Below are 22,616 nucleotides of genomic sequence, written 5' to 3'. Positions count from 1 at the left end.
AAGATTCACATACTCAAGAGGAATAAATAACCATTAATAAAGAGGATATGGGGGCAGCCAGGTAGTACAGCGAGTAAGAGCACCGGCTCCAGTGTTGGGATGACCTGGGGATCGAATCTTGGGCTCAGACACTTAGCACCCACCCAGAAACACCTGACCGTGTAACCTTGGGCAAGTTACTTAACCACAATTGCTTAGGGGCGACAAGGTGGCTCAGCAAGTAAGAGCACCGGTTCCAGTGTCAGGATGACCTGGGAATCAAATCTAGGCTCAGATACTCAGCACCACACCCAGAAATAACTGGCCATGTAACCTTGATCAAGTTACTTAACCCTGATTGCTTCAAAAAAAAATTAAGAGGATATGTATGACACGAGATCACATAGTAAGACTGAGATCTGAGAAATGGGACAGTTCGAATGCTTATACTCCCAAAGATATTAAAAGAATAAGAGGAAAACATCAAACATAAATTGTCCCAGGATTTGTGGGAAAACAGGGAGAAGACAGGATGGAATGGGATTACTTTTGCATGTAAAACATGAAATGGATACAATGATTGCTGGAGAAAGAACCCATGAAATTATGGCTTCACCAAAATACCTCTGTAATACATCTTTGCTAAAACCATGACAGGCAAGGAACTGAGAAAGGTCAAAAAAGCTGCAAATTCTCAAGGGAAGGAGCACTTAGATGGCACTGACCGTGTGAAGGTTCAGGGCTGAAAGATGTCAGGTCAGAGCAATAGTCTAAAAGAGAAGCTAGGAAAGTACCACCCCTGAAATGGGTACGAGGACTAGGTACCATGGACGCAGCCAGTCACAGCTACCAAATGAACTGGGCTTATGAAGCAGAGAATTTGGGTAAGGGTAAAGGCTGTGACATGGTGACAGATTCGGATGACATTTCACAGTAAATAATAAAACTTGGTTTAATGACAAGAATAGACATGTAAGACAACTAGGAAAACAACATCACCAGAGGATGAATTTTCTTGGCTGCTGTCCATTATACCAACAGGTATAATAATGTTCCTAAGATGATACGCCAGCCACCAGCTACCAAACATACATTAAAAGCCTATTTCTCACACATTCTTCTTGCCCCATTATACACACACAGACACCTATGTGCAGATGGGTATATACTCCCCACACAAATTTTCACTTTATCTATTTGGAAATATAAATATGCTGTTAACAGAGCCTCTTCTGGGGCTTTAAGAGAATAAGCAGAAAATGCTTTCTTGTGCCCAGGCTGGGGCAAAGGGTCCAACTGAAGAATCATCCGGCTTCCACCAGGAGCTAAGACAGAGAGAGGAGAGAGCACTTCCAAACAATGTAAACTTATGAAGCTCCTACCTGTATGCTGGGCACTGCCCTGGTCACTCATGGCACAGAAAAGGCTGAAATAACATTCCCTCTGACGGTGAAGATCTTCCAGCCTTTTCTCTGACTCGTTTCTATTTCCCTGCAGTGACACTATTCTCAGCACTGAGCTTGACCAACAGAGCACAGTGGACCCCAGATTAAGGAGGTGGTTGGCTTTATCATTTCCCCAAACTTCTAAGCCTAAAGGAGCTGCCAACTCCTTTTTCTGAGCTAAAGATACTTCAGTCCCACACCAAAAACTACAGCAGAAAGCCTGACTATAAACTCTACCTGTCAATCATTTGGCAGATCATTGACCTTCACAAACATGCTAGCATGCACGAATATTCTCTATTCAAATACAAAAGGCTTTCAACAAGGAATTACAAGTGGCAATTTTCAGCACCACTTTGGAACAAAGGAAGAAAGAAATATTAGGAGATTTAGATTCCAATTAAGGTTTCTACTAGGGTGAGTCATTCTTCCAAAAAAGTAGAGTCTTAAAGGAGGACTCAGATGCTCAAATAACACCGTCACACCCACATCTTATAAAAAAAAAAAAAAGGAATAGAAAGTTAGTGTACGGTGGTGGAGATGGGGGAGAAGCAGGGCATTATACAAGTAAATCTAGTAAACAGCTTAATGCTACTATGACCCCCAATCTATGAATGCTTTTTAAATGCATATAAGAAGGGGAGGAAGGAAGGAGGGAGACTTAGGAAAGGTTTCATTTAGAAGGTAGCACCTCAGCTAAACTCTGAAAGAAGCTAGAGATTGTCAGAAAAAAAATGAGGGAGTATATTCTAAGAAAAGAACAAAGACAATTTGTGCAGTCATCTACAATTAGGGAAAACCGGACAAAGGTTACCCAGACATTTCATGCACACAAATAAAAAACACTGTGGACCTTGAGAAAGCTGTAGCAGTCCAGTTTGACTAGAATACAGAGTTCGTGAGGTAGAAAATTGTGAAATAAGGCTGGAAAGAGAGGAGCATGGCATCATAGATGAAAAGTTGAAAGGGGATCATCAGTGTCATCTAGAACAATGCCACCATTTTACATGTAAGGGAACTAAGGCTAAGAGTCATTTAAGTGACTAGCCCAAGGGTCAGGACTTGAATTCAAATCCTCGGGTTTAAACAGAATGCTCCTTCCCCTATAACATGCCAGTAGGTGAAATCCGCCTTGTAAAGGACCTTAAACACCACGCTAAGGAGTCTATACTTTATCTGGAAGCAATGGGGAGCCACTGAGGGATGTGCCATGGTTGAAGAGCTGGATTGCTGTGTATATTTGAGATAAATTGGAGGAGGGAGTGACCAGGATCAGGGAGATCAATTAGGAGGCTTTTAGAGTGGTCCAGGCAAGAAATGAGATGAGCCTGACCTAATATGGTGGTTTTTTGAGAGAAGGGAATTTATGTAACAAATATTTTAGAGGTAGAATCTACCCAACTCAGTACCTGACTGAGGAAATGGGAAACATCAAGCATCATTCTGAGATGATACAAATTTAGATGGCTGGAAAGATGGTGGTACTTTCAGGAGAAATGAGGAACTTTAGAGGAGGACCAGAGTTTAGGGGGTGGAAATATGGATTGCACTTCCGAGACACTGAGTCTGAGATGCTTACAGAAAGTGAAACTAGGGCTGAACACAGAATTTGGGATTACATTCATAGAGATGGAGAAAGATGAGGTCACTGAGAGGAAAGAATGAAATGGGGGTGGAGGAGCAGGACAGAGCCTTGGGAAGCACTGAGAGAGAGATAACGCTCTATCAAAGGAGATTGAGGGTGTGAAGAGAAACAGAAGAGTAGAGTGTTAAAAAAAAGCCCAGAGGAGAGAGTATTCAGGAGGAATGACAGGCAACAAGAGGACAAGGAGGAGGAGGCTGTGCAAACAGGGCCAGGCGCTCCAGAGGAGACAAGGGACCAGAAGGCAGAGAGAGATCAGAGGAGGCTTTATCAAAGGGGAGGCAGTGAATAAAGCATTTAGGGATGGGCAGAGGTGGGCAAATAATGAGTGAGAACGACAGAACAGTGAAAATTAGAAGCAGAAATTAAAAAATGGAAACATTCCCAACATTTTTTACAGAGAAATGAGTAGCCCGGGCTAACTAAAACACAGAGTATGGGTAAGAGAAGAGTGGGAGAGAAGATAGGGAAAGTAAACTATCACACAGGGAATCCCAAATGCCAGGCAAAGGAGTCCAGATTTCGTTTTTCTGGCAATGCGAAACCACAGAAGGTTTCTAAGCAGACTAACTGAGCTAAAACAAAGGTCTGATCCTGACAATCTGCTAACAATGGCAAGGTAAGATCCTGGAGAAGAGCAGCATCTCAAGGGAGACTAGTTAGGAGGTGCTCACACAGGCAAGACCAAGCAATGGTCTGAACTAGATTAGATGTTCGGCTGGGGGAAAAGAAACTGGTTCACAAGAACCAAAGCAGAAAAAAACAAACTAAACAATGTTCAATGAGATCTCGCTGAATTGTTGACTGAGATACCTGCCAAAGGAGGGTGTACTCAAATACAGAAAATGATCTGTTAAAGACGACATCATTCCCAACTAACTTGGGGAAAGCTGATTGATTTAGTAAAAAGTTCAGATTAGAGAACAATGATGAAAGGAATACATCCTTTATTTTTGAGCATTTAAATCAATTTTTAAAAGAGCTTGTAAAATAATTTTGCATTGAAAGCTCTGTTTTCTGCCCTAAATTCATTCTGAATACCTTCTTTTAAGATATTTATTTCTCTTTTGGATCTTTCTGATGTTTCTTCCTATTGTTCCATGATTTAAGGGGTTGTCCACAGAATTCTCTTTCATAGAATAATATTAGCTTTTTCCTTTATATTATAATAGTTGTTCAATGTGCTTTGGGGTCTTTTTTTAAGTTCTCATTTGGAAGTGTTGGGGGATGGCAATAGGTTATACAGGAACTTTGATCCTTATCAAAGACCAGAATGCCTGCGATTCAGTCTGGAAAAGAATTTCAGCAGGCCCAAGCACTTTTGAAGTCAGGATTGTAAAAGTTTATTGTACACTTTACAGTAGGCAAGGATCCTGAGGGACCTGCAAACTTAAAGAAGACATAGACATAGTTTTTAAAGAGTTTAGGTAGTAAATTAAATGTCAATTATGCTAACTAGGTGAGTAAGGGTAGGATTAGGGAGGAGTTAAGGAGTGGTTAGTGCTTAAAGGAACATGCACTTTTAATGTCAACTACGCAGGCATAACTCGCTGGGAAATAGCCCAAGGGAAGGGGGGGCTACCTGGAGGTGTGGTTTTAGGCCTGAAACATCACTAAGTCAGCTAGCGGTCTAGAGCTGACTGAGAAGTGCCTAGTCTGACACCCATCATTGTCATGTTTGACAAGATGGATGTTGGGAACCAAGGCTAACGGGACTCAGTATGTGTATAATTGGCTAAGGAGTTAACCTATAGATAGTGCTTTGAAGGATTCATGGTGCAGCTGACCACTTATTGAGGGTAGATAATATTTGCCTAAGCTAAAATGTTTATAGATGGTTTAGTGAAGGATTCATAGGTGTAGCTTGTTATTGTTCCAAGCAGAAATAAACAATCCATGAGTTGTTGCCGGGCAGAGTGCTGGCAGGAAGAAGGGGCAAAGTTAATGCTCTGAGGCTGGGGAGGGGGAAATGTGATTTTTACAGACTGGTTTTACAAACTGATGTTACAAATTTATATTACACATTGAGTTTACAACTTGATTTTACAGACATAGATCCCAAGCACCCCATCAGAAGGAAGAAGGAAGAGAGGGAAGGAGGAAATAAAATTGTATTGAACACCTACTATGTGTGAGGTACTGTGCTAAGTACTTCACAAGTATCTCACTGGATCTTCATGACAACCCTGTGAAGTAGGTGTTATTATGATATCCATTTCACAGTTAAGGAAACTGAGGCAGACAGAGTTTTCGTTGACTTGCCAGAGTCACACAGCTAGTAGGTATTAGAGGCTGGATTTGAATTCAGGTTTTCCTTACTTCAGGCCCAGAACTGTGACCCGGCTTAGGACAGTCTCCACCGGTTTATTTGCTTATAGGCTGTATTTATATTCAGACTCTTTCTTGAATTCTTAGTATTACAACTTTTCTCTTACATTCCCCCGACATTTTGGCCTTTGGGAATCCTTCCTCTTCAACCCCTCAAGCTTCATTTCCTGTACAGACCCTAGGTTTGGGCTGCTGTTGTACTGCAGAATATGGAGAGTGGCCAGAGAGGTTTCTGCCCTAAGTAACCTCCCGAGGAAGAGGGCTGGTCCCACCTGGGTTTTCAGTTCCTTTCCCTCAGGTCTGGTTTTCTGTTGTCTTCTAACCTATAGGTCTGAGTACCATAAGCAGCAAATTTTCTGTCTGACTCCAATTTTCTATTCCACTTTCCTTCTTTGCATGAAATGCAAAGGGCAGAAGCAGTATGTAGCAACTTCTTGAAGGGCTTAGGTGAGGTGGTTTGGCCAGAGCCATGGGGGCGGGGGGGGGGGGGGGAAATCTCCACAGTCAGACATAAGTCACAAAACCAAAGGTTTGCTTGTATTCCCTGCAGTACCTTGGGTGAATCAGCTGGAGCTGGGAACACTAATTAGGAAAGGTTTTTGGTGTTAATTCATAAAGTTCTTACACTGGAGCTGGTAGGGTGGGTGCTGCTATGGAGCAGAGCTGCGCCTTCTTCTCTTGTGGATTTAGCTGTAATTTGTTCTAAATGTGGCACATAATTCCTTACTTTTGAGTTTGGAGTGGTTTATAGAAAGCTAGTATTCAACCATCATATTGGCCATATGCTCTGCATTATCTTTAAAGAAAGGGTTTGTGCAGCATCTGGCTCAGGTATTTTGTGAATTCCATAGTGGCAATACTATGATGACAACCTCTCTGATGTTCAAGCTCCTCAACTGTACAACAGGACGATACTATGAGGAAAATGCTTTGTAAAACTCAAAGCACACACAGAGCTATTATTTCAAATTCCTGTTTTGTCATTGTAGTTCTTCAATTGTTTTCATTTGTGTCCGATCCTCCATGACCCCATTTGGGGTTTTCTTGGCAGATACTGGAATGCTTTGTCATTTCCTTCTCCAATTCATTTTATAGATAAGGAAACTGAGGCAAACAGGGTATAATGACTTGCCTAGGGTCACACAGCCAGTAAGTGTCTGAGGCCAAATTTGAAATCAGGAAGATGATTCTTCATGACTCCAGGCCCACACTCTAACCACTGTGCCACCTAGTTGCCCAATTCCTATTTATCAGAGTACAAGTTAACTGGGACTTATCCTATTATCTATTTATTAACTCATTATGTCACACAAATCTATTCTCAGCTTTAAGTCTCCTTTTGCATTGCTCCCTCTCCACCAAGGGGTTTGCAGGAAGAACTACTCCCTCCTAGCACTGTGCCTGCTGGCAGGCCTCTTACAGCTAGTTTTCAAACTCTTCTTAAAAATCCCCTTAGGGGAATGGCTAAACAAGTTGTGGTATATGAATGTAATGGAATACTATTGTGCCATAAGAAATGAGGAGCAGACAGACTTCATATTTACCTGGAGAGGCTTATACAAACTGATGCTGAGTGAGAAGAGTAGAACCAGGAGAAATCTGTACACAATTACAGACCCAACGGATGTGTGATGACCAACTTTGATAGACTGGGCTCTTCTCAGCGATGCAAGGCTATAAGACAATTCCAAAAGACTCATGATGGAAGGAGATGCCTACATTCAGAGAAAGAACTAGAAAGAATGGAGTTTGAATGCAGACTGAAGCAAACTACCTGCTCTCTTTCTTTTTCTTGTTTGGTTTTGTTTCCTCTTTCCCATTGTTCATTCCATCAGATACAACCCTTCTTCATAACCTGACTAATGTCTAAAGTGAAAGCACTTGCAGATCCTATACTTGATTGTATGCTGCCATGGCTGGGGGGTGGGGGGGGGTGAGGGAGAAAATTTTAAACTCAAGGGACTGTGGAATTGAATCTTGTAAACTAAAAGTAAACAAGCAAATCAATAAAGACTAAATAAATAAAATTTTTAAATCCCCTCAGTTCATAGGCGGATCAGCATCTGCTGACCAAACTCTCAGCTAATATTTGAGAGGCTGTCTAGTGCATGAGGTAAGCTTTACTTGGACTCCTCTGCTCTACCCTCCTATTCTTATGCAACAACAACAAGTAATCTTTGTAAATGGAACCATCTTAAACAGGAAGAGGAAGTGCCTGGTTTAGCACCTTTGAGAGGCTGGGCTTGAAATCCCATTTCTGAAACTTATTAACTCAATGACCCTGGGCAAGTCACTTACCTTCTATCAGGCTCAGTTTCCTCATCTAGAAAATGGGGAGAATCAGGCTTTCATTACCCATCTCCCAGACTTGTTGCTAGACCTTGCCATCTAGAGGAATCCTGCTATGAATCATCTTGTTAGCTGAGGACTTATTCCCTAATTGCATATTTTGTATAAATCCAAATCTGTATTTACAATAAACTCCTGCTTACTCAAGAAAGTACTTCTTACTTCTATACGTCTTATGCTACTTTAAGGTTTGTAAAGCACTTTCCTGTGGGGGACAAAATCCTTTAGATGGACAATCCAAGCCTTGTTATCTCAGTTATCAGAGTGGGATACTGAGTCTCAAAGACTTTAAAAGTCTATCAAAGTTGGTCCTCACACATCCGTTGGGTCTGTAATTGTGTACAGATTTCTCCTGGCTCTGTTCTTCTCATTCAGTATCAGTTTGTATAAGCCTCTCCAGGTAAATATGAAGTCTGTCTGCTCCCCATTTCTTATGGCACAATAGTATTCCATTACATTCAAAGTCACAGTTAATGAAGCCCAGAATCAGGACTTGAACAAAGGTCTGCTGAGAGTTAATACAAGTGGGATTTCCTCTATACTTTGTGAGCATCATGTATCTATCACATGTATCTCCATGTGGCTTGAGGGTTGTCTCCCACATGTAGCAGGGAGGGTCATCAGATAGCTTGAAGGGAGTCAGAGAGACATCTATAGTCTCTTCTCCCCCTCATTCTTCTCCAAGGGAGATTTTCATTCCTGCCAAGAAAGGAAGCAGGCAGTTGGACATGGAGGTCACTCCACTCTCCTCAGAGAGATGGGATACTGGGCTAGAATGAGATCTATCTGTTCCCTTAAATATTATTAGTCGGGTCCTGATTAATATGATGTGTAACAATATTTCACACCAGGGAAATGTGCTCTGGGTTCTATATTACTATTCCAGAAATATCTCATCACCATTATTACATCCTCACCTCTACTAAAATGAGATCAGGGTATCCCCCTTCCCTTATGCTCCCCACCTCAAAGCTATAACTAGGAAAGGCAAACAGGGCTTTGCACCAAGGTACCAACATGGAATTGATTTGGGGAGAAGGGAACCATATTTCCTCATTCAGGTGCTTTGCCTCGAGGCCTTCCACCAGCGCTAGCCAGTACACAGAATAGTCACCATCCTGAAGGTTCCCTTCTGTGGCACCCTTCTCATGGACCAGCCTGCTCTTCCTTACCCCATAAGGTAAGGGTTGAACTACCCCACTCCTTGCTCAATCTCACCCACAGCTAAACTGTCCTCTGCATTTCAGTCAATTCAACAAAAAATCTGTGCAAGAAAAATGGGAGGTATGTTAAAGAGAAAGGTGGCAAGAGACGAGAAAGATAATTTAAGTAAAGAAAGAACACTAACAAATGTGGATGGAGTGTGCAGGCCACCACAAAATGCTTTGTATTGGAGATGGCACCTGAAATGAGCCTTATACAAGGAAACTAGCTGAATGAGAAGTAAGGCCCTAACACCTGTGCTGTCATCTATGTTTTAGGGACAACTCCTACTTGGGCTACCTGGGAACTTCATCACAGGAGCTGAGTAGGCTTTCAACTACTAGTCTGTTGGCAATAGGAAACAACTGAAGGTTTCCAAGTAAATTAATCTTCCTAAAGGTAAAGGTCTAACCATCTATATTGTAGTGGTTACACTGTGGAGATGGGATGAGAACAATCTGTCTACCATCAGGCGAGGAAACCTAATGACGATGCAGTTCCTGTTAACAAAGCCAATACTGAGACTGAGAAAGCCATCCACAGTCACGAGGATGAAAAAAGAAACAATCCCAAGCATTTTCTCTCTTCCTTTCCTTCCACTCCCTCCACCAGTCCTGACAACACAAACACTGGGATTTTGCCTTTTGGGTTGAGTCAGAGAGGGAGTCTGGTTAGGAGCCAGATAACTCATGAAGGAGAAAAGGAAGAGTAGAAAGGAATCTGAAGCAACAGCAAGAAGGAAATGAAGACTCCTGTGACCTCTGGCCATTTAAACTGGGAAGTCAGGTCATGCTTAGTTTTCAAAATAATGAGACTACAAAAGAAACACTTTATGGGAAGATTCTGTTCTCCAGATTTCTGGTCCAATAGCCTTTCCTCTCTAACCCATGGGCTCCATGATAGTCCTAGAGATACAAGTGTTGAGATAACATCAACTCTGTACTGACCCAACAATAAACCCCTGCTATGTGTATCATTTGTCCCTTATTTCACTAAAATCAACAAAGGAAAAACCCCAGTTATTTGAGTTTTTAAATGATTTGTTTTCCAGATAAACAAGAACAAGGTACAAATCATTCTCACCTAATCAGCATTAAAGCAGATGAGTACCTATATCAACCAAGGTGTAACAAATCCAAACTAGATTCTCACAAACAATTCCTACAGTTGGAAAGACTAAATCAGTGAATCCTCCAGTCAAAACGGCAAAGTGAAAAGGAACAGAACAGCCCAATTCCCACACAGATTCCAGAAAGGATAAAATGTAAAAAAGCCAGACTGAATAATGATTAAGGCACTCACCTAGCCAAAGTGGGCAAAGGGAGCTGCCCCAAAGTTTTGGAGCACTAACAAGAGGGCCTAGTCACATGAACCAGGCAAGCACAGCCCTTGGAGGCCTTCCAGTTCCAAGCAGGATGCTCCAGTTTGGGCCTGGGAGGGGGGGTGTAAGCCCCCAAAGGGGCCAAGCTCCTCAGCTCCTACCTAGAGGGCAGTAATCGGTTCCCCCACGTTAAGGGCTCCAAAAGTCTACAGCAAGCTGACAGGAGCTACCTCTGATGGTCCAGAAGACATCCTTGATCTCTACCTCTAGGATATAGGTGAGCCTGGGACCTACCAGCACTACCTGCAAAAAGGAGGGCAAGGGGTAAGACAGCAGACAATACACCTGGGGAACAAAAATGGGCCTACCATCCCACCCAAGTATGCAGAAGCACTTAGAACCTGACCCTGCCCAAAACAAAAAGTACTAATTAAGGTAGGAAAGCAAAAAATATGAATAAACAGAATACACTAAGTGTTATGAATTCAGAGACATTCAAGATGTAAGGATGGGGAAGAGAATAACTCCATTATGACTACGGGCAGAAATTCAAATAAAAGCATAATTTGGCTACTAGGTCTATTAGAATTCCTTGAAGAGCTAAAATGAGAAATAAAAAGAAGATATTATAAATTAAATGAGAACACTACAGGAAAGAATTAGGAGGAGAACAGACAACTTAGTACAGAGATTGTCACTGTCAAAAAGCCCAACCAAACACTAAGACGGAAATTTTGAACATCAAAGAAGAGATGAACATAATTGAAGACAAAAAAAATCACTGAATTAATACATGAAAACTAGGAGCTGATCTTTTTTGAGGAAAAACAACTATTAAGAGATAAAGACAATCTGATTTTTTTAAAAAGAAAGGCAAACCAAATTGCCATGAAGAAAAGAAATGAAAAGGAGACTTCACAACAAAGATTAAATAAAGAAAATTATCAGGAATTACTTTACTCAATTATATGCCAACAAAATGGGTAACTTAGATGAATACTCCCATCAAATAATCAGATTTACAGAACAAGGAATAAAAAATTTAAAAAAACTGAGTAACCATAAATGAATTCCCAAAGAAAAAAGCTCCAGAACCAGGCGATTTCACAAGTGAATTCTACCAAATATTAGAGTCCAATAGTCCAATATTCCCAAAGCATATTAAATCAGAAATAACAAGTAAATCACTAGTACAGAGATTATAAAAACATATTAAAAAGATAACATACTATAACCAGGTTACATGTATATCAGTAATAAAAAATCATTTGAAAATAAAGAAAACCACAAACATAATGAACATATGAATAACAATCAAATTGTTTTATCAATATAATCAATAGATGCTGAAAAAGGTTTTGTCAAAATACAATGCACATTTCTGTTTTCAAAAAAATTACAAAGCATAGGAATAAATGGGGCTTTCCTTAATATACAATATCTATGTAAAACCGAGGTTCAACAGTACATATTAATGGAGAAAGGTTAGTGGTCCTTCCAACATGGAAATAAAGCAAAGATGTTCATCATGACCCCTATGATTTGACACAGTGTTAGTAATGCTCGTTATCAGAATAAGACTAGAACAAGAAACTGCAGGAATGAGCACTGTCAAGAAGGAAACAAAACTATCACTATTTGCAGATGCCTCTTTTAGAGGACTGGCCTCATCACTCCAAGCTTCCTAGATCACAGTTGCTGATCTCTAAGCCCTGATATGACTTAACAATTTGTGACAATTTAGCTTAGAGAGTCTTCTGTTATTGCCCAAGTTACCCCATAGCCATAAGCCTCAGCAAGTGGGCACTGAACACTGAACTTAAGCATACCAAGTTTATGATATTAGTTATCTAGAAGTTGGGTAGGTCTGCTCCCATGAGATGCCAAGGAAAAGCAGACTCTGAAGTTCATTTAAAAAAAAAAAGAGAACTCATCCAGGACAAGGGGAAGAGAAAGCTCAGCAATGTTCTAGCTGCCAGGCGGAGGCTGCTGCCAAAAAAGGACCCTCCACTACCATCACTGGAACAAAGAACTGTCACCTGGGGTGGGGCTGGGGGGAGGGGCGGCACTCTCTCCACATGCTCTGCCTAGAACTCCACTCTGCAAGAGCAACTAAGCCACGGAGCTGAAGAACACAGCTGACCAGCTGACAGTGGGAACCAGCCCTTTCATAATCACTGGGCTGAGCGTATTAATCCTGGCCGCTCCTACCCATCAGCTCCAAAGAGCTCTGCTTGTATATGGGCCTGGCCACTGGAGCTCACACTGCGAAAGGTGAAGTTTCTTTTGAAATGGCTTTCAGAGCAAGCCAAGTATATATGGAGGACAAGCCTTCTCCTCGAGGCAATCAATACCAGAAGTATCTGAAAGGCCTTCCATAACACCCTTCAAAAGAAAGCTGCCAACAGACAAATCAGGAAACTCTGCAGGAGTATTAGACAAACTTCTTGATGAAAGTTATTAGCCCAGATCTGACCTACACTGAGTCAAGCCCGACTAATCAACTCCTGGAAAGCCTGGCTACTTCTGGTGCACCTGCCTGAGTCAAAGCCCCAGTCACTCTCCTGGGATGATCCAACAATGTCTGTGAACCAAACGTCATCCCTCTGCGTGGCCCTCATTCCCATGGCTGCCCTACTGTCCTCACTTTACAAGGGAACCAGCTCTTGTTGGCCTCCCCTGTCCTCAACAATGGGTTCATCAGTCAAGTAATAGGAAAAAAATGTTGTGCTGGCTTACTCACTGCCTCTCAAGACGGTACAAGGGACAGCAAAGGAGAAACTCACGAGGGCAGGACATTCAGCTCTAATCATCCGGGCTATGAGGATGAAGTTGTTTTAAAATTCCATTCGAGCAGGGTTCAACGGCACTAGCCAGCTGAGGGTGATGTGGGAGACTGAAAATTCATTATCAGCGATGGTGAGGAACTCAGCCTTCTTCATAGTAAATCGCATGCCTCATCAGAAGCCATGATACAGATTTGCTCGTAAAGAAGAAGGACATTCTCTGTGACATCTGTGATAGCAGACTTACCTGGCAGAGCAATGCCACATCCTAAATAAACACGAACCGAAACTTGAACAAAGCTCTTATAAAAAAGGATTCACACAGCACTCTAAAGAGGACAAAGCCCTTTCTTTACAGGAGGTAACTCATGTGATCCTCAAAATGCTCCCACGAGGTAGGTGCTATTATGAACCCCATTTTACAGATGAAGGGAAGTGAAGTGACTTTCCCAGGGTCACACAGCTAAAATCTAAGGAAAGATTATCCCAAATCTTCCCGATTCCAGGTCCAATACTCTATCCACTGTGCCGTCTAGGTACCCTGAGATGGAAGAAAAGGGTCACTCAGAGAGAGGTCCAGAACCATGCAGGATCCTACCCCACTGATCTTTCGAAAGCAGATGCTCCACTGGGAGTGAGGAATGTAGGTGAGCACTCTCCTTAGAATAGGATGCCGTAAGAGAACATCAGGCCTCCTGTGTCCAAAGTGGGAACAGACCTGGGTTTGCCATCTCTCCTTTTCTTCTGGTCAGTTCAGTGGGATATCTTATGGACACTAACATGCCCTACAAACCACTGACCATATGCAGGGTCATCAACAAAATTCCTTCTTTGATCCTGATCCCAAAGTGGAGAAATGGCCTGTAACTGTCCAGGAATGCCCTCTCTGGGCTCTAAGTTCAGCCAGGCTCATATCCTGGGCATAACCCTCAACTTTCCCTCTCTCTCACCCCACAAATACAGTCAGTTGCCAAGTCCTACTTATTCTACCTTCACACCTTCTTTCATACATACCCCCTTTTCTCCTCTGACGCTGCCACCACCCTGAAGCAGGCCCTCATTACCTTTCACCAGGACTACAGGCAACAGCCTGCCTGGGGATCTGCTCACACCAGTCCATTTTCTATTCAGCTGTCCAAGCCCAGATCTGACCATGTCACTCCCCTATCCAATAAACTCCAGACACTCTCTATCCCTCCAGGATCAAATATAAAATCCTCTAGCATTTCAAGCCTTTCATAACCTGACCCATTCCCACTTTTTAGTCTTCTAACACCTTATTCTCACCCTAACCCTACGCACTCTTTGATCCAATGACAATATCTACCATCCCCCTTATATATTTGGTGTCCTCCCTCCTTTCCAAGCCACAGTGACTTGGATGTTCCACCAATTAGAACCTTGGCTCTTGTACTAGAGGAACTCATACCAATAGTGCCTCCAATTTGGATGCAAAGGCTTGGTTGGCTCTGAAAGACCAGATGGGATGAGAGAAAATCCAAGAGTCCAAAACACTGAGTAGATATCCAGAATCTGAGTGGGTCAGAAGGACCTTTATTGCTTTGATCAAAGATATCCTGATATAATTTTACTCACATGGCCAAAGGCTGACTATCAATCAATCCTCTTGTTCACCTCATGTTTCAAAAGCTATCCTCAAACTCCTTACGGGAAAGAGTATCATCATCTTCCACCCACTTCCCAGCACAATAGACACTGTGTCTTCTGCCATTCTCTTCAGAGTGTCCATTTGTGTGAATAGCCTCAATTGCTGGAACTGCTGCTGGGGCTGCCCCAATGCCCTGCTCAAACTCTACCAGCCCGTACAGTGGAGTGGTAGGAAAGGCCCATAGTTAAAGCCTAACACCACTCAAGTGGAACTCTGTCCAAAAGTCAGACCCTAATTTCACCTGAAATAGGGTAGTCATGAGGAATAAGGAAATGCATAAAGCCAGTCCACCAAATTCATTTCTTTAAAAACAAATAAACAAACAAACCCTCTCTTGCCATCCCCCAATGGTGAAGTGGCTGCAAATAGAATTCATCTCTGTGAGATCAAGTATACTGAACTTTCCATCTCAGCCACCTAGAAAGAGATGAAGGCCACCCCTATTTTAGGCCTCTATGCAGCTGTTCTTGAAGCAATAGCAAATCCTCAGTAAACTCTCCAAGACTATTTCTCTGCAACCGACAAAAATTTTGAGTCACCTTCATTAGATCAGGGATATCAAACATGCAGCTGCAGCCCACTACTTTCATGATCGAGTTTAGAACCAGCTAAATTAATGGCATCTTCAGAAAACTAGACTCTCCCAAGTGTGGCACAAACCAGATTAAAATATCATTGGGAAAAATTTAACAAAGTAAAAAATGTAACTGAGAAATATTTACCAAAGTAAATAAAAATACAGTAAAATAAAGATAACATTACATTTTAAAACCAAGTCCACATGTGACCCGTAGGGATCCTTACACATGGTTTGGTGGCCCTGGTTTTGAGTCTGGCACCACTGCATTAGACAACACCCTCATTAGCCACTGGGGAATGATTCATAGGCTTTCACTAGCCCACCCATCCTCTGACTTCCCTAGGGAACAAGTCACTCCCAGGAGAGGCTCCAGACAATTTTCCCACCAGCTCAGATTCCCATTCCTTATCTGTATTACAGCTCTTACTTTCCTCTTCCTGATCCCTGCAGAGTTTAATCTAATGCTCCCCAGCTGAAACCTTTGAGTCAGAGATCATGTTGGCTATTTGCAGCATCAAACCCTCCTCCATTTGCCTTTTTACAACCACTCCTCAGCCTTCCAGGTACCCAATCCTCAAGAATCAAAAGCCCATTCACCTACCTGTATCTGTCATTATCTAATATTCAAGACAACTTTTCTTCATTTTCCTTATAGGGGCAATCCAGCTTTTCTAAAGAATAAGAACCAAGGAATACTTGATTTTTAACAATACTACAATCACATTGGGTGCCATTTCACCCACACAATCCTTCACCCATTTCAACAATAAAATTAACTAGAAAATTATTGCCAACAAACCCTGCCAACCATGCCACCCATTCTGAGCCAAGCCTAGTTCAGGTGAACCACAAAAGGTAATTAAAAGTGACATTATTAATATTAAAGGATAATAAAGAAATAATTCCTAAGGTTACACAAGATAGTAATTTAGATAAAATTGCTTCTCCCCTCCACCTCTGCATTCACCACAGCAACTGCCTGGCTACTCAGTAAGACAATCGACAAGCATTTAGGTCAGAAAGGTGTTCCCACAGGGAAATGAGAATTCTGCTAAAACTTCTGACATCAATTTGGCCTTTTAGGGCTCAAACAGCAAGGAAGTCAAACTAATAATGGTCCTAAGAACAGCCTACCCTCCCCCCTTTTTTTTTTTTTTGCTTTTTTTTGGAGGGCAATTGGGCTTGTGACTTGCCCAAAGTCACAAGGCTAGTTTTTGTGTTAAGTGTCTGAGGTCATATTTGAACTCAGGTCCTCCTGACTCCAGGACTGGTGCTCTATTCACTGAACCACTTAGCTGCCCCTCTACCCTCCCCTCTTAAAGGGAAACCTGCCCATCCCACATGAAGGAGGTACTGGGTCTTCACCACCATTTTTGTGGTGGTAGAAACTCCCTGTCCTCTTCCTTCAGTTCAAACCTACAACCCATGAGGGCCCGTCTTTATCAGTATGTCAACATTAGTAGCCCTTCAGATCTACCCTCAAAATCAGGCCCCCAATCCAGACTTCTCCTTCTGTGTGCCTATGAAGAATTAGACAGTCCAGGAGAATTCATTCGTCTCCCATCAGAGAGCCCTGGCAGCACCACGTGGTGGGGACCAACTGCCACCTGTACTCTAACACTGACCCCAATGAGACCAAACCCTCTGGGCCACCCAGAAGCTAGGGAGATAGAAGGTCCTAAATGCGGCTCTCCAGGCAGCTGAATTTCTAGATCAAGTTTAGAACCAGCTAAACTAAAGCCTTCCCCAGAGAGCTAGATTAGGAGGAAGGCAGCAGTCTTCAGAAAGATGACCAATTGTGTTCTAAGTATGTTGAGCTGGTGATGATGACAACCAGCCACTCTAGCAGGCAGCTAGACTTGGACACGATACAACAGGAAGTAAGAGGTCAATGTTAAGGGGCGGCTGAGACCTGAAATGCTTCCTCCCCTGCCCTTCCTCCTCCTCCACATATTCTTCAGTAATTTCCATGTCTTTTCTCTGATTCTACAGTGAGTTTCTCAAAGGCAGAAACCAGCACTACAAAACTCTCTAAGGTGTGGTGGTTACAACATTGGGTTTGGAGTTAGGAAGACCAGAGTTTGAATCCTGCCCCATTAGTCCTTTACCCTGGGCAAGTTACTTAATTGCTGTCAGTCTGTTTCCTCATCTGCAAAATGGAGATAATAGCACCTACTTCAAAGGGATAATGCAAAAATACGATGGCCCCTAGTTAGTGGGAATAGTAGATTTACTCTAAAATTCAAGGTACATGGCTGCTAAATCAAATATGTGGATTACTGACTTAGTACCTCAGTACTTAGAATCTAAAAGCCTTAAAATTTAATGACAAATACTCATAAAGTGTTGGGCCTCTCCAAATGATGCCATTCACATAAATGGAAAAATCAGACTAGTACAACAAAAACACAAAAGAAGTCCAAACCGCTCATCCAATTTTAGTATTTCCAATGTATCTCTATTTTAGTAACATGCTTAAGACTGAAAGTCACACTTATAAGAAAGTTAATTTAAAATTTGTAAAAGCCCAGTTCTGCATACTACTTTAGATCAGAATGTGAACATACAGATAAATGCATATACACACACATATCGTACTTGATATCTTGGGGTCTCAAGCACCCCTAACCCTAAACCTCAACATTTCCACTAAACCTTGTGGCAATTACAAAATGGATCTCAATCCATTTGCTTGGGTAGGAAGTAGATCCTCAAGTGATTTGGCCTGAATGAATCTGAATGTCCCTTCCTAGCTCTCAAAATTTTGCAAGTTCTAGGAGATAACAAAAAATTTAACATGAGGTCATAAAATGGGCAAAAGCACCTAAGCTCATTTGTCTTTTTATTTTCAGCAGACCCAAGTATTAAATCTGAACCAAGGCCCTCTACTAAATCCAGCCCTCTTTCTACTCCATACACCATACTGCCTCCCTGTAAAGGCCAAACAGCATTCAAAAATGCAAATGCTTATTGATTCTGTTATTCTGTGATAGCACCTCTTCAACATCCAATAAATTGAGAATTCTCTAAGTATACTGTGTAAATATCACCCTTAAACTGTTTCTCCTGAGTCATCTTACTATAAACATTTTGAGTAATATTTGCTACACGGAGCAAAAATTGCTGGACATCAGAACATAACTCTAATAATGCATTAAGTGCCTATCAGCCAAGGCCCTGTGAGGTCCCAGGGGAGACATGAAGGTCAGTTCAACAGGGGCCCTCCTCTGTTCATGAATCACACAATCTAGTAAAACTGGGCGAAGAAGAGAAGAACCACCATCAAGATGGCTTTACCAAAACTCTAACTCTGAAAAGAAGAAAACTCTTCAAGCTCAACCCAAAGGCATGTCAAGTAGTATGTCAATTCCCTTGACCAAGAAGGAAAACTATGCTGTAAACCACTGCCTTTCTTACTGCCTAGAACATTCAAATGCTACAATTCCTATTTGTGGATGCTTTCAGAGTTCTTTAACGGAAAGCACCTTCATCACAACACTCTGGGATGGTAAGTGCAGGTCTGATTACATCACCCTACTCAATAAACTCCACAGGCTCCCAAATACCTTCAGGATCAAAACTTCAAAGCCATTTAAAGGCCTTCACACCTTTCTCTTCACGACCTTTCCCAATCTTCTGTGAACACTAGGATCCAGCTACAATTCCAGCTCCTGACTCCCCACTTCAGTATAAGCTGTCTCCCAGGCCTGGAGGTCTCTTCCTCCTCACCTCTGCCTCCTGGCTTCCTTCACAACTCAGGGCCAAGCACACTTTCTGCAGGAGGCCCTATTCCAGGCCCCCAAGCAGCTCAATTACTTTCCAGTGAGCAGATGCTGTCTTTTTTCCTAGTCCCAAAACTTAACACAGTGCCTGGTACACAGTAAGTGTAATATATGCTTGTTGACTTCACTTGAGACCCAAGTAACATCCATTTCCTAACTTTTGAAATAATTACAACAATTAAATATGTTAATTTTGTATACTGAAAGATAGTTCAAGTTTAAATTGTTTTAAATTAATAATAGCTCACATTTATATAATAGCTTACAAAGTATTTTCCACAAAGTTTCAGGAACCTAAATAAACCTTAACTCTAGACATACAAATCTAAATAAAATTAAGTGGCCATGAACTATGCTAAAACCCAAGTCTCTAAAATCATACTTTTCCAAAAATAGCTATTTCCAACAAAATACCATACTGAAAAACAAAAGAAAATCATTCAGCACAGCATGAATTTCATAAATCTCCAATAGGTCTCATGACATAAGGCAAGTTTCCCAGCACTGCCTGGGCATAAGTGCTTACTAAATTATGACTCACAGAATGCCTGTTTCATATGTAATGGCTAGCACGTAACTGATAGGCTCTCTCCATATAAATTTCCTGATAATATTAATAAGGAGGTTATTAAAATTCCCTTGTCTAATGAAAATGAAAAATATTAGTTTGAAGAAAAAAAATCAGGCTTGATAGGATTTGTTCCATAAATATACCAGTATTTCCACCCCCCCTTCCCCAATGAATTGTTTTCTTAAGAGCATATTAGTTAGAAGTTTAACAAATTGACTTTGCAAGTCTATTAACCTACCAAAATACCAAAGTCAGTTTTCTTCTGTTACTTTTCTCTGAAAGTTAAGAACTCCCATGTTTTTGGCTATTTGTTACAAACCCTCAAAATCAGCATACTGTTTCTTTTCGAAGGAGGGTTGTTGTTGTGATACTCTTGGTAAAATTCAAAACAAGCTTTTTTTTCTAATGGTGAGGAAATTTCTAGAAATACTGAGTCACCAACTATAAAGTTCATGAATACCACAACAACTATACTCACTCAAAGTTAGGGCAATCTTTGTATCTTTAGTCAGACCAGAATTCCAAAGCTGAAAACCTCTTTATTTATAACCAATTACTACATCAACCAAAAGGTAGGCTGAAAGAAGCAAGGCAGGTGGTCAATCTAATGAAGAAACTTTATCCTTGAAACTTTTAGCACCAAAATTTGGCACTTGGCTAAGTTTGGCACAAAGTTTGTGTGATGAGCCAATCTTGAGCTTGCCAAGACCTCAGAAATCATCTAGTCTAACTCCCTGACTTTCCCTCTGTAAAGTGTCTCTGAGGTCAACAAAGGGTAAGTCACCTGCATACAAGTGGCCCTAAAGTGGCAGAGGTGGGACCTCAGACCCAATGACAGCGCTTTTTCCCACTAGACAACTTCTTGTATCACCCAACTGGTTCTCTCTGAGAGGTACTGTCAATTGTTCCAAACATTGTATTGGTCAAGGAAAACAGAGTTCTGCTTAATGTAACACTATTTTCATTTGCACCCTGGAAAAGTCTATAAGCATAGAAGGGTCTGAATTCAATGCATTTACATGCAATTCTAAAATACTGATAATTTATTGAAATTTTCAAGTTAAAATCCTGAAACTGCCATGAAGAGAGTACTGAATTTGGAGTCTGAAGGTTGGAATTCTCAATGAAAGTGGCAGTGTTGGGGAATAAAGTCTCTAGATTAGGGGATTCAAAGAGTCATTTGTGCCATTTACTGCCTACTTTGGGTGCAAGTCACTTCATTTGTCTCTTCTGTAAAACAAGTGGACTGGCCTACGTGATCTCCAGATCTTCATCTATGACTCTGTAGTCATGTCAGATCTAGGGGGAGGAACAATTAGGATTCACTGGGTGAATCTTGGAAGCCGGGTGTAATGCAAAGAACCTACTGCCCCTCAAGTCTGGAATTGGCCCCTTCCTCTACGACTTGAGCCAAATCTCTTCCTCTTTCCTCTGTAAAATGAAGTTCAGAATTCAAATGTCACCCAGCTATGGCGTAACCTTGGGCAAGTTTAATCTCTGTGGGCCTCATAAAGGGCTCCCAGCTCTAAATCTACGGCCCTGCATAGCTGTCACAAGCTGAGAGGCCACTCAGGAAGCCTACACAAGGAGAGCTGCTTCACCCTCAGAGAATCCCAGGGCAGGGGCTGCCTATCACCGGAGCAAAGCCAGAGGCATCCAGGCCTTGCGGGATCTGCCCAAGGCTGCGGGCAGAGCGTGATTCACACCCAGAACATCTGCAAGCACCCGGTGTTGCCACCTGCCTGAGAAGCCAAGCAAAGGTCCGGCCTCAGGAGCCCCGGGGCGGGAAAGGAGTCTCTGCAGCCCGGGGCACCGGGTCGGAAGCCAGTGAAGGACCTGTTCTCACCCAGGGCACAGGAGCAGCAGGAATCGCAGTGTGGAGGCTGCAGGAGGGTCAGGGGAGGTCAAGGGGAAGGGTTCAACAAGGCAGGAGTGCAGGCAGGGGTCAGGGTGGGGTCAAGGGGAAGGGGTCAAGCAAGGCAGGAGGTCTAGGCAGGAGTAAGGAAAAGACAAATGGGGTCAAAGAAGGTCAGGAAGATGGGGACATGGGAAGGTCGGCGGGCAAGGGTCAGGCAGGGGTCAAGGGAGGCCAGGATGTGGGTCAGGCAAGGGGTGGTGAGGCGGAGGGGCAGGGGATGTCGGGGCGGGGTTCCGGGAGGCCGGGGCAATGCGGCGCTCGCTCCGCCCCGCTCCCCGCCCCCGGCCCCGGCACGTGCCGCACCCGGCCCCGCCCCCGAGTCGAGGCCCCGCCCCCGGCCCCGCCCGCCCGGCGGCCGTTAGTCACGGCCGGCCCCGGGGCCTCGGCCCCCGCGCGCCCCCCTCACCAGAGCAGCGCCCCGAGCCCGGGGGAATCTCCGTAGCAGCGGCGCCGGCCCGCCCTTCTCCTCGACCCTTTCTCCTCCTCCTCCTCTTTCTCCTCCTCCTCCTCCAGCGGCTCCCCCCGCCCGCCCGCTACCAGGGCTGCCCGCAAGCCATCGTCCCCGCTCCGCTGACTGACAGACAAGCCGGCCGAGGAGCCGCCACGGCCGCGAGCCACTCTGACAGGCACGACCAGGAACCCGTCGGCGGGCAGCCAACCACAGCCGCTTCACGGAGGCCCGACCTATCGCCTCCCAGGGGGCGGGACCAGAACAACTTCTAGGCCTATAGGGGAGTCCCTGCCTTCGGTTTGGGGGCGGGGCCTAGAGGAGAGGCGGGAGGCGCTGGGTAGAGCGCGAGCGAGGGGCGTGGTCTTCTTCTGAGGGCGGGGCCAGGCTGGAGAGCATGGGAGTGATGGACAGCTGGATGGGATGGGATGGGGTGGAAGGTGAAGTTGAGCCAGTCCCGAGCTGGGCCCCCCCGCAGGGAGGAGGGCGGCTTTGTGAGCTCAAATGCACCTTAATCCGCAGGAACACAAATGAGTCTTCTAATCCCTTGATCCTGAGACTTAAGCCCCTGCACTGCCCTCCTCAAGGACTCAGG

At 43.3% G+C, this 22,616-nt stretch overlaps 1 protein-coding gene across 2 annotated transcripts in view; it reads right to left on the bottom strand.

Moving 5' to 3' along the window:
• HYCC1 (hyccin PI4KA lipid kinase complex subunit 1) overlaps nt 1–22,230 on the bottom strand; it is a 106,305-nt gene extending 84,075 nt beyond the window's left edge. For both annotated transcript variants that reach the window (XM_069088732.1, XM_069088733.1), the window contains exon 1: nt 21,980–22,230. The gene's annotated coding sequence lies outside the window, so the exon portion shown is untranslated. The remainder of the gene's footprint in view (nt 1–21,979) is intronic.
• Nucleotides 22,231–22,616: the final 386 nt, after the last annotated feature.

The sequence above is a fragment of the Petaurus breviceps genome, unplaced genomic scaffold, assembly GCF_028583685.1.
Source record: "Petaurus breviceps papuanus isolate PSGF00001 unplaced genomic scaffold, PetGlider_PUasm1.0 185, whole genome shotgun sequence".
Taxonomy (NCBI): Eukaryota; Metazoa; Chordata; class Mammalia; order Diprotodontia; family Petauridae; genus Petaurus; species Petaurus breviceps.
The sequence above is the reverse complement of the archived record's forward strand: the minus strand, read 5'-3'. Positions and strand labels throughout refer to the sequence as shown.